A 16,560-nucleotide genomic window follows, 5' to 3' on the forward strand; every position below is an offset into this window, starting at 1 on the left:
AGTGTCAGGCCCAAGGTCTCCTGAACTGTTTGAGTCATTGCCTAATGCAAATCTGTGAAATAAAATCAACAGGCCTGGGGGAAGTTTTACATCTTTACATGAAACCCAGTTTCAAATGTAGAAATTCCATTTTCAAGCTCCTATTTGATCAAACTGTGCACTCACCTTTCCTGCAGCTTTTACAGCAGATATCACTGATGAGAAAATCTGGGTTATGAGAGCAAATGTACATAATTTTTTGCCTGATATTCTCATCTTAGATGTACATCCTCCTCACTTCACCTCATCCAACCCCCAGACTGCTTGGAAATAATGGAAAAAGATCCTGATGTAAAAAACCTGACTCTCTGATGTACAGCTTGGGATGAGAACCAAATTATTCAAAGTACTAATAGTAGGATGAAAAGCCTACTGTCACAACACAAATATTAAAGCCTTCATCCTGTCATGATACAAAGATAAATTTAGAAGTACATGAGGGACTCATTTGTCATGAGGTGGCAACAGTTTGAAACAAACTCAGATTTTACTTTTTAGTTGTATCAGAATTATTTATTACCAGATGAGTAAGAAACCAGTGTAATTTCATTCAATATTTTGTGCTCCAAACTGCAAACTTACCTTAAATGTGAGTAGATCTGGCTCCAAGCAATTTTTCTGACTTTTTAAACAAATGTTTTTTTTGTAATCTAATTTTTAATTTTCTACAGTTCTCTGCATGGCTAACAAATTGTGTTTATACCCTAACAGGAATATTTGATGCTCTGTCAAAGCAAATCAATCTTCCCTCTCTCTTTAGATTCTAATGATGCCATCAATAAAAGCCCTCATCAGAAATGAATGTTCTGCACAAAATGCTATGCATAATGGTATGACCCCTCAGGATGCAGGGCATGTCATTTTGAATTTATTTAATCTCTGGGAGCTCTGTACAGAGCTAACTTTTGAGTCTTTGGAGTCTCCAGCAAAACAAGATCATAGTGCCCCACACAGAGTCAGAAACAGAAAAGCTTGCACCTGCAGGAGCCTCTTCTTCACCCTGTTGTTGCATGGGGCTGCTTGTTTCAGTGTTTCCTCCCCACAGCCCTGCAGATCTCAGTTTGGGAGGTGAGCTGGGGATCAGCTCCATCCCTCTCTCCTTGTACTGCCAAAACATGCAGAGCTGTGTTCCTCGTGCCCCCAAGACTGAGACAATGTGTTCCATTCACACCGCAGGGTATCAGGGTTTATATTTCATAAATCACTTAAATCCCACTAGACTCCTTGCATTTTTCAATGCTGATCACCAGGGAACAGAAGAGTTTGGATTTCCATGGATGCTTTTACACTTGAGGGAACCTGAAGTGCTTTAGCATGGATTAATTCACATCCTGGCACACGTAGTGACTGAGAAGTTAAACAGAATAATCTGCAGAAATGCAGCAGTGGTCAGTGACTCCCTTTTGACCTGAACTACATGTTGAAGCCTTAACAAAACATGTCCCACACAGGTCTAAGTAAAAATATAGACAGAAAAAACATATCCATGAAAGCAAAGAGAAGAAATGTTGGTTTGGAGAAGAAACAAACCCTTCAAGCCTCAAGGATTTGTTTGTTGGTTTGTTTAGGTTTTTTTCTCCTTCTGGCCCAGAAAAATTTCATTCTTTGGTTTCTTAGTTTTTCATGTAAAAGATGGAGCCATGCAGATTTCATAACATTTTCTACAAAAAATGTCAGTAGTCGAAAACTTCATTATCCACTGAAAACCAATTCTGACCACCCTTTGTGTGATACTGGGGAATTCAAAGGAAGGTTTGGGCTCCTGGTACATATTTGCATTCCAGATGAAGCAGCAAGAAAATACAAGAGAATGAGTGGGAAGAATCACTTTTATGATAAGCCAAGAGGGAAGAGTATCTCCAAGTCATGCAGGGTCTCCAAAGTAAAATACTAGGTTGAAGGTAGAGCCTCTGAAGGGCTCAAAGGCAGTAGCTGTGGGCAGACTGGGGAGTTAGGCTTGTGCATACTACTGAGGGAACCAATAAATTCAGTACTCAAAGATTAAAGAGAAAGCACGGACAGAAAATAGTTTTCATTTCAAGAGACCTCTGTACAGAGAGGAGAGAGGAAAGATCAGTATTTTAGGTGCATTGTTTAATATCGTCCTTGAATTCACTTTTTCCACAGTCAGAAGCAGGAAAAGAGGAGTATTCTATTGAGAAAGCACAGGAATCACTTAAAAATGCCAGAGCTATTGAACACTGACTGATGTACTGGTGAGGGTATAACAAAGCATTCTTTTTGCAATTAATTTCTGATGAGAGACCAGTGTATAAAAAATATATGTGGTATGTACCCCCAAAAGAGAAGAACAGAATGACTCCTCAATGGCTTTTCAATTCCAAAGAGACCCAGTGTAAAATTATGAGAAATGTGATTTAAGAGAGATTTCCCACCATTTCAGTATCCTAGTGGTAAACTGAGGTTCACAAGTGCAGTGAGTCCCTCTAAACTCCACCCAGCCCAGCAGCAGGGCCGTGGATCAGACCACAGGCATTCTGACACCAAGCCACTCCAGTGGATATCAGCAATTAACAGACCAAAACTCTTCAGGCTGATGAGGCCTTTCTGCATCGTGGGCTCTGTTTTCCAGGACCCAGCTCCCAGAACACAGCTGGGAAGGGTTTAATTGCACAGGCATTTGCAAACACTGCTATTACACAGTGAAACATGGGAACAGTTATAAATAGCACAGAGGGAAATTCAGCTTACAGAAAACTGGTGTCTCACAGGCTTCCACAGACCTTCTCCTGGATGGAGAATTTAGGAACTAAACTAGTTCAGGGTCAAATGTTTCAGGTTGACCCCTGCAGCAATGCCCCTTTTGAACACTTTTCCTTCTGCCTGCTACAAAGGTTATAGAGTAGGAAATGCCCATTATTGTTTGACCCTGTGTCACGGAGACATTTTAAGGCCCAAATGTGAGGTTATTTTTAGTTGTGCTGTTATTTCAAAGGCAGGCTGGGGAAAGCAAAATCAGCAAAACTTCACAAAGAGAAACAATACAAAATGGCAACCAGCATTATCTTCCCTTTCAGCTTGACAGGGATATTTGTCTTGATACTGAGCTGTGCTGGTGCTGTGCTTCCTCAAGGAATGTTGAATAACTTCCACTCACGTTACACAAGTGCCCGCCCCTGGATCACTTTCCTGTGTTGCCACTTCTCTGTAATGCCTGCAAAGGCTTTGTAATCCCCAGTTCTATTATTGTTTCCTAAGGATGCATCCTGCCTGGAAAACAGCAAAGGAAGGGAAACTGTATTTAGCATTACTTCCTAATTAAACTGTTTGCATCATTCAAAGCCTGTGATGAATTCCTTCCTTTTCTCTCCTTCCCCTCTTGTTTACTAAAATCAGGAGATACAAAAAGACAGCAGGAGAGAGATACAGTAAACCAGATCCTAATCTCCAGCACAAAAGGTATTGGAGATTTTCCAGGTTTCTACCAGCATCCTGAGGATCAAATTCTCTGAAAACTTGCCACTGTAACCTTGCAGAGGACAATGTTCTGTGCTGACATGTAAGCTTTGCCAGAAAAATTTAATTTCTGGAGTTATGTAACTGGAAATATGGGAAACCTATTTATAGTGGTTGGGACAGTTCAGAATGTGGCTCAGCTCTGGATTAAACCTTTACATATATATATATATATATATATATATATATATATATATATATGATTTTCCCCAAAGTAATTTGTTTGTGTTCCTGTCTGGTGTTTACAGAGATGGAAATTAGCTCACACCCAGATCTGAATTCAGAACTGAGCTTCCCCAGGATTCAGGTATGTTTGATCCAGTGTCTACATTTGGGCCCACCTCCAATAAATGGGTCACAGTCTTGATGAGTCACCATCCCTCCATGCCTCTCAGAATATGGGATTTCATACTTTCCAAAGACTCAAACAGCATTAACGGCTGAATGCTGACATGAACTCTGAAAATCAGCTCAAAATGTAAAGATTACCACTCCCCAAATCAACAAGAGCAATACTGAGAGGAAGAGGCATGAGACAACACTCTGAGGTTGCAGAGCAGGGAAAAGCCTGGGACTCCTGGCTTCACATCCTGACCTCTGACTGCTGGACTGGGAAATCTCTCCAAAAACAAACTAACGCAAAATCAAACCTCTCCAGAGACTCCAGGTATGTGTCCTTGAGAGTCAGAAGAGCAGCAAATTGGGTGTATCAATTATACACAGAGGCACTTCTCCAAAAACTCAAGCCTTTGCCGCAGACTACTTCCAGAAATTAGAGTTTGTTTATGAGTTATGTTTATGCATAATTGATTTATCAATTTTTCCAGATAAATAATAAGATAACCTTGGGAGCTACAGGGTAGGAAGATTGTTTCCACAGGCCACAGTGCCCCAACAGGAGCTCTGTTAACAAAATGTACCATGTGAAACAGTGAAATTCTCTGTGTGGTCAGCTCAGGCACCAACAGCTGCCCAGATGTTGCACTGGAGTTAACATTCCTTCCTGCAAGGGTGATGTCGCTAATGCAGGCAGCATTTCAAAGCAGGAATGTTCTGCAGGTTCCTACAAATCAGCAAAGGATGCAGGACACAAAATCACACTGGCTACTGCGGTAAATGCAGGTAAATGTGGTGAGTCAGAGTGAGGTGAGTCAGAGGGAGGGGTTCAGTCCTTACCAGGTACCTTGGAAGTCTCCCAGCCTCTCCTAATCCAGTGACCTCTCTTTGGGCCTCCCTCTGCCTTCAGCCAGAAGAGTCCTCCTGAGCTGCACCTGATTCACATTCACCCAGCTGGGTGCAGCATCAGGCATTCATCCTTGCGAGCATCATTCATAACCCACAGACAAGTGGTGGTTGCCTGAAGAAGGAAACAAAATACTGAGGTGTCTCTATGGAGAGAAAGAGAGAGAGGCAAGAGGCCACAGTCAGCTTCTGCTCTGTTTGTCCCTGGGTGTGAAATAGTCCAACCTTACTCCTACAGCTGCAGCCAGATTTGCAGCAGCATATTTTCCTTCTCTCTGGTGTACCTGCTGACTTGGAGTTCCTTACAACAATAAAACCAAGACGTGCTCTGGAAAACGTGCTGTTTTATGAAGCACAAATAGCTCATCTGCGTGCATTTACACAAATGACCAGCACTGACTGGGAAAATGGATCACCTTTTCATCAGGGCCAAAAGTCACATGGTTGTGCAACTGCTACTTTTATTAAGCTGTGCTTCAGACACCCTTCAGACCTATCAATGTGTAGGCTGGGACAGAACATGAAATTTCAGTAGCCTCAGTGTATGGAAGTTGTTATTTTTGGGTAGAAGCCTTCTGGGAAGAAACATGCTATTATATGAAATGATAAACTCTAAAATCTAATGGACTGTATTGCAAAGATGCACAACCATGATTCTCACAAGGTTCACAACAGCATGGAAAAAAAATATGTCTGCTTTTCCATATTCCAAGGATTCCCTGACAGCTTGGGAGTCTGCAGCTGTTGTTTGCATTTTAAAAGAAGGTCAAGTTTCTCTGCTGCAGTACATGCAAGCAAAAGACAAACATTGGCATTGTCCCTGCATTCACCCATGTGGGCATTTCAAAGGATCACCTATAAACCATTCCTTCTGCTCCAGTGAGTGTTGTTGAAAAAACACACACGGAGGTTTTGTCCATAAAAGAAGCTAAAATGAATGCAGAAGAAAGAAATCAGAAATATAAAGAAGTCATTTAGTGTCCTAATGGAAAAGCAGAGTTGAACTAATAGAAATTATTAACTGCAAACTCCCTTCCACAATGAAAAATACATGATTATTGTTATTCTCTTTACTATACTTAGTAGCAGTAACTTTCCACAGACTTGGCCAAAAGCCAGGGGTGTGGGAGATCTGTGTCATTCAGGTGCAACGTACCAACAAGATCTAAAACAAAGATCCTGATGATCACCAGAGGTCCAGAGATATTTTTGGTAAAGAAACCCTCACTGAGAGCTAAATACTATTCACCTAATTATAGTCTACATTTCCTCATGCATACATTGAGCATCACGTGCTGAGCAAGGCTGCCGCATCTCTATAGAAACAAATTCATTTCCGTAATAGATCACTTCCATGTCAGATCACTGTTGAAAAATATTGTCTTTGAAATACCTGAGTGTCTGCGTGGCTCCCAAAGGTTAGAACCGTGTGGCCTATTTCTCTGCTGAAAGAATAGCACCACTGCAATAATCAATTATCACCAAATTAGGGCAAGCTCAGAAAACAGATACAATTAAAACAATGGGGGAAAATAAATAGTCTGTGCAACACTACTGAAAAATCTGCAAAAGGATGTCCAGAAAACTGCCCTAAGCAGTCTCTTCTCACAAACCCTCTCAGCAGACAGCTCCTCACAGCTCAGGTGGGCACCTCCACACTGCCAGTCAGTGGCTACAGGCAGGAACTGAGTCTGCACAAAGGCACGGAATCACTTCCAGTATCTGTGTGGAAATACTTACCCCACAGCGTTACAAGCAGCTTCGCACAGGAGTGGAGGAGCTGCCTTCATCTGCCATCTGGAAGTGCTTTGTGTCCCAAAGTGGTTTGGAATATCACAGTTTGGAAAGCCCTGCTTTGGACCAGGAGCCTTGCTCAGGGCTCCACAGCTGCTGTGGAGACTCCTCACCCTGCTCTGTACCCAGAGAGGATGAAGACCCTCCAGAGCAGCTGTATAACTGTCTGTGAAACCTCATATCTCACGAGCAACAATTTAAACCTGCCTTAAACTCCGCTGGCTTGAAGGCTGATCTGGCTGATTTATATCTCGGTAAGAGAAAAGACAAACAGATTTTCCCAGCCTTTCTGAGTCTCTTCTCAGGAAGGAAAATAATTTCCTCCGAGGCATGCTGGAGAAGAAATCCATTAGCAGTTACAAAGCAGGGCTGAATGTTATTGTTACATCCAAATAGCTGTAACAGCCTTTGATTCCACTCCTATTACTTTGAGAGAGAAACATGGGATTTTATGTGCATGCAACTAGAGTGTCTCCTAATTGCTACCTCCTTACCACAATTCTATTGCATTAGATTTTAAAACTAATAAAACAAACGTTTTGTTTCTTTTTTAATAACAATCACAAAGCAGTCCACTTATATCAGTTTCTCTGTAGTGCATCCATTTGCTGCCCACTCACAAACAGAACATTAAGTGAGTTTCAGGCCTGTAAATTGGAGCAAATTTATTCCTCTTGGCATTACCTTGAGCGCAACTAGGGTGGGTAAAGAAGTACTTGAAGTATTTAAGCTGAAAGGAGAGCTACAGGAAACAGGTGATTCATGCAGGAAACTGCACATCAAGGACTGTTGCCATGACTGCATGACTTGGGTGCACACACCAGGCTCAAGGCAAGGTGTCCCCAGCCACCCAGGGGCTGGCCTGCAGTGGTCCTCTGGACAAATATTTGTCTGTCTGGGTATTTTTGAAGGAAAAATAAGTTAAAACCAAGCACTTGTTATTGCATACAATTTTTATAGAATATTTCCTCTCATTTGGGATTTCATACGTAAGTTTCTCTACTCATTTTAGAGGAGGACAAAAAAAAATGGATTAAGGGAGAGCTTTAGGGATTTCCAAGGTAGGCAAAGTTATAAAACAAAATAAAGATAACTAACAAATTTGCATTTGAAGACTGCCCCATTAAAGGATTACATGCAAAGGTGAGAAGAGAAGGAAGAGAAAAGAATTCTTGTCAACCAGAAAAAAAGGGCCCAGACATTTACTACCATTTCTCTTGCCGGTAAGGAAAACCACACACATGAAGCAAAAGAAAAAAAAGGAAGGAGAACTAAATGAATTAAGGTTCATTAATCATGGACCTGCAGCTATAAAGATCTTACAGAATGAGGAGGGATAGAGCTTGGGTTATATGAAAATGAGCTGGAGCTCTGCATGAGTCACATAATCTTTAGAAAGATTTCATTAAAAATCTATATATTTAGCAAAGCATCAGGAAAGAAAGCATGTGGCTTCTAAACAGATATAAAATATAAATATAAATAGTGTTTTTGAACATCTGCAACTATTATTAGACAAGGTATGTTTGTCTACAAGGCCTGCTCTAGCAGGTGAAGAAATGAAGGGGATAATTTTATTTTCAGCACATTTTAAGCTTGAGTACTTTGGGACTTAGGTGATTTTGATTAACCTATTTAGTTACTGGGCTTTTTTGATGACGTGTATATGAGGGTGGCAAATTCAATTTTTAAACAAATCCAGATTAGCTACAATAAGCATATTTTTAATGTCCTATTATTTTGCAACTATTTATGATGCATATCATCCCAGCTTCCAGCTTGGGTGTAAAAAACTTTGTTGCCTGTATTCAAAACCATGAAAGTTATGTAGCATGGGAGAAAAGTCATGCCGGTGTTTTGCATGATGATTAATGATAATAATGATAATGATAATAACAATAACTTTATTTAAATAGATTTTTCATCCTGGTTTTTCAACTTGACAGAAGATTTTGGGAACACTTGATTTTCTGCTCCTTTTTCTCCCCCTTTTGCAGTCTTGAGCAGGTAATTTCAATGCTCATTGCCATTCATCTGTCTCAGAGAGATATACATAGATTGCCTATTTTAGGGGTTTTAACTCAATGGTAAGAAGAGTGACAGTGACACTTCAAATGAAACAGTAAGAAAAGCAAAATAATTACTGAGATGAAGAGTTTGAAGTGCCAAAATATCAACTTTTCAAGTCAAATTGAATTTTGTTTAATCCACAGAGTTATAATTTCATGCATTCACTGTATATACTTTCCTAAAAATATTAACAACACAAGAAAAGTCCACCAAACCCAACAAAAAGCAAAGGAATTTGGTTTTGGGGTTTTTTTAGTCTATGGAAATTTGGTATTTCTCATTGTGTCCTGTTCTAGGCTCTCTCTAGAAGGAGCAGTGCCAAGACACTCTGAGAAAGGCTATTCTTGTTTCACTCTCAGCCCAGCAAGAAGCAGGAAGCTTCATAAATCTCACAAGAAAGTCTGTTCTGCCATCAGGGCTGATTCTGAAGTTAGCCCAAGTTGTGTCATAGCCTTCAACAAGGATCCAGCCAGGCTGAATCATCGCATTTACAGAAATCAAAGAGCTTCAGAGGGCTTTGGACAGAGATCAGGAAAGTATCTTAGCACCAAGCATCTAAGTAGGTCCCAAAATCAGATTTGCCAAGCAGCTGCACAACAGGGGCAAGAGAAGCACCAGCAACACTGAAATCCAGCTCCCAGTCAGGTTCACGGAAGGTGTCAGAGGCAAAGCACCAGGGATTACAGAGAGAAATGACACAAGCTGAATGCAGGTCTGAGCTTCATTTTCTGGTAGATTTGTTTGGGATAGATTTTTGGGTAGTTTTTTTCTTTGTTGGATTAAAAAAAAAACCATCTCCCCTCCTGTAGAGATCAATTATGCCATATGCAAGATTACCTAGCTGCATTTGCAGAGTTGTACACGTTGTTCCCCACTCCATAGCTTGTTTCCCATGTGTTGGCCTACCAAGGATTGAATTAAAGAGCAATTAGGCCCTCAGTGGTGAAAAAAAGTTTTGTTTTCAGAAACAAATGCTCCTTCTGGACAAGGCAGTCTGCTCCTCGTGGCTCTATTCATATTACACGTATTAACTGTGGTCCATTTGAAGTGCTATGTGAGTGCATGGGCTTGGAAGGATACTCCCAGTCAATGTGATGAAAATTTCCAGTATGTTAGCACAGAAGGAACAATTGAGGTATCATTGACACACTTCTGAATTCAGGATAAATGTAAATGAAAGAAAATCAATGCAGCTTTTGGCTGGAAATGAACATGAGGTCCCACTGGCAGGGCCTCGGGGTAGAAATAAGCAGCATATTGTTCCTCTGCCCTTGAAAACATCATCAAAACCCCATTAAGGAAAAACTCCAGTAATCTCTTGATGCATTTTTTTTTCCCAGAAAGAGAAAATTACCACCTCTGTCACATCTACTTCCAAACATCATAAAACAAGAAAAATAACCATGCAGCAAGTGATTCCAAGGTTGGGTGTTATCCTAAACTATAAGAGATTCAGGTTCAAGTAGCTACTTCCTGACCCTCCCTCTCTGAAATATAAAGCCCAGCAGTATTCCAGAAACAGAATAATTTACCTATAGAAGCCTAATGTTGCAAAATTTCTCCCGGATAAAGCATCAGAACTGGAACATTCCCACAACTCCACCAAAGACTACTGGGTTAGCTGCCATTACATCACAGGATGTACATAATCCACATCCTCCTAAACCACTCAGAGGTAGAACAATGGAATGCACCAGTTCCTAAAGATTCCTCCACATTCCCTGGGATGAGTTCTCAGGGAAAGCTAAACACCCTGCATGGGTCCTGTCTATATTGATAAATGATATGGACCAGAGCACAAGCCTGGTCAGTGCTGCCCACACCATTACTAGCCTGCTCACAAACATGGGTTTGGCTCTTGCCAGCTTCTCCTCTCTCAGATTTGCTTCAGCATGGTCTGAGAGATAGCAAAGGTCAATTGTTTCCACCAGGCAGCATGGCCAAGGTGTCTTGGCTCTTTGGGAGGGGAGGAGGCTGAGCTCAGCCCCATGGCTGAGTCATGCCATGCTCTTTGTTCTCCAGGCCAAAGAACCATCCCTGGCTCATTGTGTTCTGCTACAGACACAATCCTGACAGTCTGAGTTGAGAAAAAACTGCCTGCTTCACTATCTCTCCATAAATCACTCAAGACTTCTCCAGAACATCATGGTGTGATTTCTGGGGTGATTTGGAAGATCCCAGTTTGAAGAACACTGAAAGTAGCCCATTTTTCTTGTGTTAAAAAATGGTTCACCAAGAGTTCTTCTGTAAATCTAATTCAGGCAGTGAAACAAGGAATATTTCCACAACTTTGACCTTCAGTTTTGGATGAAGAAGCAATACATTGTCTTTCCCATAACTAAGACTCCAAAGGACTTGTAAACACTGAAGCCAGAGAACACCTCTGTGAGACAGTTTGGCCCACGATATTATTCCCTTTCTATGGGGAGAAAATTGGGTCACAACCTCAGTGAAATACTTTCCAGGGCTTTTTCAGCATATAAGTGGCACTGCTGAAAACAGGATGCATGAGTCACAAACCCTAGACTCCCGTTTAGCTCTGCAGGGAAAGGAGATGATTATTTGGATTTTGGGAGGCAGCAGGTTGCAGCCACAGAAAGGGATGTGCTTCCTGGAGTCACCTGAGCTAGGGGTGGCTCGGAATGGCACCACGGAGACAGGCTGGAGAGGTGGCCCCGCTCTGCCACAGCTGCAACAGCACACCTGGGCCATAAACTCTACCTCTCAACACCAGACAGCAGGGGGCTGAGAAGTCAGATCCTTCAGCACACAAGGTCACCAGGCCAAAGCCTTTTTATGGATTTAGCCCTCAAAACAGGATTTAATAGCACACAGTAAATAAGGCCGTGGGCCACACATGAAACAATGAAGATGAAACAAAACTGCTGAATAGCTGCTCATTAAGAGGCCTCTGAACATCCTGTGCACAGAGGTAAGAGGCGTCTGCGGAAAAAATAGCATGGGATCAGATAATTAAAAAATGAATCATAATGAATTACACAGGCAGCTTTAATTAGGGCATTTCCTAACTTTTCCGTGCTTTTTTTGTGACATCAAAATGTCCTTCCAACACCATTTTTTGGTGTGCACAGTGAAGAGCTCTGTTCAGTTGTGCTCTGAGGGCCACAGGAATATTTATGTTGCAAAGGTACCTTAGGTTTTTCTCACAGGTATATTCTCTCCAAGTCACTTGGATCTGTTCCCATCCACGCCAGCTTTGCGTGGAGGAGACCCTGACACCTTTACAAAGAGCTGCTCCAATAACTCAAGAGCAAGAACAGATTCAAGCCCTGTGTCTTTAAGAAGTGTCAGAAGGAAAAGACAGAGCAGTAGAAATACTCGTTGTACAACTCAGCTCTTCCAGCTACATCAGCTTATAACCATACCGGATTCCAGGGCATCCGTGGGAAAGTATTTATTTTACCTGTAGGTATAATTGTAAGCAATAAAAACAGCTCAAACCTTGCCAGAAAGGGTGTGAATTTCTAAAAAGAAGGAAAAACTCTGAATTCCAATACCTGAGCAAACAAGTTAGTGTAACAGAAAAAAAAAGTAAATGAAACAGCGTTGCCAAAACAATGAGCTTATGGTTTGCCAACAGCTGGATTGCACTTTCACTTACAAATGCTACAAAAAAAAAGACTCTGACTTCTTAGCACATTTTCTTTTGAATCCAATAGTTTTGTTTCTGAGTACAAAAGATGCACAGAGAAAGAAAAATTAATATTAGCAGAAACTTTGAAAACCAAAATAACCCCCCCGTATCTTTTCCCCTCAGAAGAAATTTCACCATTTTGGCAACAAAGAAAAAGCATGTCTTGCTAGCTTAAAAAATATTGGCAACACAAATATTGCAGTGGCCTTCAGGAGGTAGGAAGAGAGGATGGAGCTCCCCAAAATGCACATGCACAGAGTTAAAAATACGATCTGCAATGTTTTGATCCACCTTGCCAACTAAAAGCTCCACAGTTTGTTGTCAAACCAGGGATGCAGAGGTTGGAAGTGCTGCTTGTCTCCCAGCCAGCTCGTGACAATGCAGTCTGATTGCAATCTCACCCTGTGTCATGCCCAGGTTGTCCTGTCATGTACAGCTTCACCGGTGCGTCACAAAATGAATGAGGAATTTGACTTGCCCAGCCCATCACTTGAATTTGCATGGACATGCTTTTTTGAACAAAATCTCACCAGACAAAGGTTTCCATTGGCAAGCTCTTGCTTTTCCTTGTGTGCCACAAAATTCCCATTGCCTTCCTGACAACTCTCATTTCCAGCCCTGAGTGAAACCAGAACATTTATGAAAAGCAAACTAGGTGGGAGAACAAAGTTAATCAACTTCAGAAGCCCTTCCAGAAGCCTGTTTTATAGAATGGCTTAAGACAGGAGTTATTTCAACTAAGCTTGTTCGACTAAGTCCCAGCATCATGTCTTGATAGGAAATCAGAATATCCAAAAATGTTACTAATTTTCACCTGCCAAATCTTTGGCCTTCAAGCTGACAGTGACACCTTCTTGATCAGGTCTTTACACCTCTGTGCTCACCTCCACCTTCCTTTGGCTGCGCAGCCCTACTGAGTTTTTCACACAGAGTTGACTTCTCCTTTTTGTTCTCTGATAATCTGCTAAATCTCTTCTACTCCTTATCACAATCTAGTTTGCAGCCATTTGCAGCTCTGCTTGGAGGGCTTTTTAGGCAATATTGAAAATCCTAGAGAAGCTGCACCTCTCCTGTACAGTCTCTGCATTGTTGTACATGCACCTGCTTCTTTCTGCTGTGCACCTAGACAAATGAAAGGTTTCTCTTTTGTGCCAGTCAGCCCCTTATACATGAAGGCAGAAAATTTTGCTGTTTTAGCCCAGAAGGTCTTGCAATGGTGGAACTCACAATGACAGCAACAATAACGTCTGGCCAAAATGCTCCTTTAGCTAGATTTAGCAGAGTTGGCCATATTTGAAAGTTATCATGCACCAGTCTCTGTGTAAAATTCATCATATAAGGAAAAAAACGGCAGCTTTAAAACTTTGAACTTTAAAAATGAGATGCATTTGTACTTGGCAACACTGGTTTTTTGATTGTTTTCTAATGGCAAAGACTAAACAAGATGGCTGTGGCAAAGCAAAGGAGACAACTGAAAATGAATGCAAAAACAAAAAACCTATAGACAACTCCACAATAAAGACAATTTCCATGCAAACTGCAACTGTTGAATTTCAGGCCTTTCAGCTGTCTGTCTGCTTAAAAGCTTTTTATTCAGCAAACAATTTACTTTGTAACAAACCTAGGCCTGGAAAATTTCTGCCCAAAACATGCTTCTTTCACAGAATCAGAAATTAGCTGATTACTTAATAGCAACACTTACTACTAAGCATTATAATAAGGAAGTATTTTATGTACTTGCCTTGCATTCTACCAAAGACAAAGATGAGAGACTTGTACTGTTCTTGTACCACACATATCGTGGATCAAAAGTTTGCCAGTAAGGGTCCCAATGATGGCATTCTCTGGCTTTTGTAGAAGGCTGAAACATCCTAGAAAAACCAACAACCAAAACTAGTGGTTAGCACTTGTAATAAAATAACTAAATGAAATTTGGCTTGGAAACTGAGGCTTGTACATTCAGAGAAAGATAGTTGAAGAGATATGTTTGGGGATGAGTAGCAGAGCAATGTGTGGATAATAGCCAATACAACAAGTCCACAGTTCTTTACAGCATATTTGGGAACTTACTGCCACAGAAATAACAGATGGAAACAAAGGAAGATGCAGTCATTTCCATAATAATACTCGGAGGATGGAAAATAGACTGAAGCCCTCTGAATTTCTGTTTCAAAAGTCTTGTTCCAATCATACTAAAATCCACAGCATTAATTCTCCAGATACCACGAGGAAGATGATCTGAACAATGTCAGGACTGAATCTGGGACCTGAAAGTCTGACCAAGTAAGAAAAAAATGCCAAACCATCAATATCTTGTATACCAAGTGTTAAAATACCTTGGCAAGACCTATCTATAGCAGATATAGGAGCTGCAGAATGGCCATCTGGCCCAGCATCCTGTCTTCAACAATGGCCATAAGCAAACCTCATGCCTGAGTTAAGAACCGGGGCAAATGTTCACGACAATTTCTTTGAGCACATTCCCAGTCCTGGAATTATTTTATGCTCAAATGTTTCCTGAGCTTGGTGTGGCCTCTCAGGAACACCCAACAGAGCTGTCCCTTCCAGGTGTTTGCCTTGTCTCCCCTTAGAGCCATGCAGGGGCTTTTTGCACCCAAAGCATCTGTTGGCAGGAAGTCTACTTCTAGAAGTTACTCTTCTTTCTTTTGAACATGATTCCTGCCAAGCTCAGTTGACAGCCCTTATTTCTTGCACCCTAAGAGATGGCAGCCCATATCCACCCACCCACGCCACTAAAGGTTTATCATATGCTGTGAGGGCATATGCTGAGTAGACTTCTATCAGATCCCACCTTACTCCCTTATTTTCTGAACTGAAGCATCCCAGGAGGTCCAGTCACTCCTTGCTCAGACCTTTGGTCATTCTTTCTGCACATTATTCAGCCCACAGAAAGTGACCATTTATATATAAATATTTTGCAGTGGCAGTACTTACCCTTTTTTTTTTACTTAAAAATGTTCAGAAGTTGACTGGATTGCCAATATGTGCACAGTCCTACCTGTCATGGTCATCCTTAGAAGGTTGTCTGGATTTCAGGTCAGGTTTTGTGCTTGTGCTGTCTTACACACAAAACTACCTAAAATTTTAAATTTCCCTTGACCTTTCTCACCCCCTGACTACAATTTTGTTTTCTGCTTGGCACTTTTTTGATTGAGGTGTTGTGGTCTGATGGACTGACCAACAGCAAGCACAAAGAACAACTCAGGAACAAGAATTAAGTTTGTGAAAGGCTTTTTATGCACTTGAAAGCATCCCCCCAAAGAGCCCATATTCCTGTGAGCTTTCTGCAGAATGGTTGCCTGCAATTATTTTTCTCGTCTTTAAGTGCATTTATGTAAAGGCTGCAGCAACAATTGGCACATATGAACAGCAGATTGTCTGTGTTTTTCATTAGTGTGGCAGTAACATATCCTTTGTTTTTCAGTCCTGGGCTGAACGAAACATCTTCCACAGAGACAAATCTCCACGATGATTAATCATGAAGCATTCCATATGGATACTGATATCCCACATGCTTTAAATGAGGCTGGGTGGGAAATCTGCTTCACTTACCTCTCAACCCAGAAAAATGCTGAAGGTACCTACAGGTCCATTCTGCTGTGATTTTTAACATCACCGAAGATTTGATTGAGACCAGGTTAACTGTGGGAGCCTTTGCTGTTTATAGTACTGATCATTTAGTGGTGCCATTTTTTAGTTTAGTTTTTCCATAAGGACAAAAATAGGGTTATGCTCACACAGAACTATTTTTGCTGAAGTGACTTATTTCACTGACAGACCTGATGTAAAGCCACACCACTCAGAAATGTTTTCCAATAGCATAAAATTCACTTTTGCTGTGAGAGCTTAGCAAGGGACAGAAGGCTTTGGCTACTCTGCCTGCAGACCCATTTGGCATTCCATGGAGTACTGCAGTGTGGAACCTTCCTGGGATGCAACTGAACCACATGTGGCTTTATACTTCTAATGTATTAATATATTTATATATTAATAGCTTCCCCACATACTGCAGAGCAGTCAAACTGTTCCATAATGCAATATATTCAGCACAATACGCTAGCCAAAATCAGCTCTTAAATAAATAGCCACAACTTAATTGACGTAATAGAGGTCTATTTGCTAGCTTGGCACTCTTCACTTATTTGACTTCAACTCAGAAAGTGCATTAAGAGTCTAATGTCCATCTTCCAAGTGGAAACAGAAGCAACTTCTTCCTATCTACACACATAAATTAAAACACCAGAAGTACAGCACAGTATTCT

At 41.1% G+C, this 16,560-nt stretch overlaps 1 long non-coding RNA gene across 1 annotated transcript; it reads right to left on the reverse strand.

Annotated features, from left to right (window-relative positions):
- Window positions 1-1,044: 1,044 nt before the first annotated feature.
- LOC135303801 (uncharacterized) lies at window positions 1,045-11,217 on the reverse strand. Its single transcript, XR_010365183.1, has 3 exons — window positions 10,155-11,217; window positions 4,693-4,873; window positions 1,045-3,270 (listed from the first exon to the last, which is right to left on the reverse strand). It is a non-coding gene; the product is annotated as an uncharacterized LOC135303801 (long non-coding RNA).
- Between the last annotated feature and the right edge of the window lie 5,343 nt (window positions 11,218-16,560).

Source organism: Passer domesticus, chromosome 6, assembly GCF_036417665.1.
Source record: "Passer domesticus isolate bPasDom1 chromosome 6, bPasDom1.hap1, whole genome shotgun sequence".
Lineage (NCBI taxonomy): Eukaryota > Metazoa > Chordata > Aves > Passeriformes > Passeridae > Passer > Passer domesticus.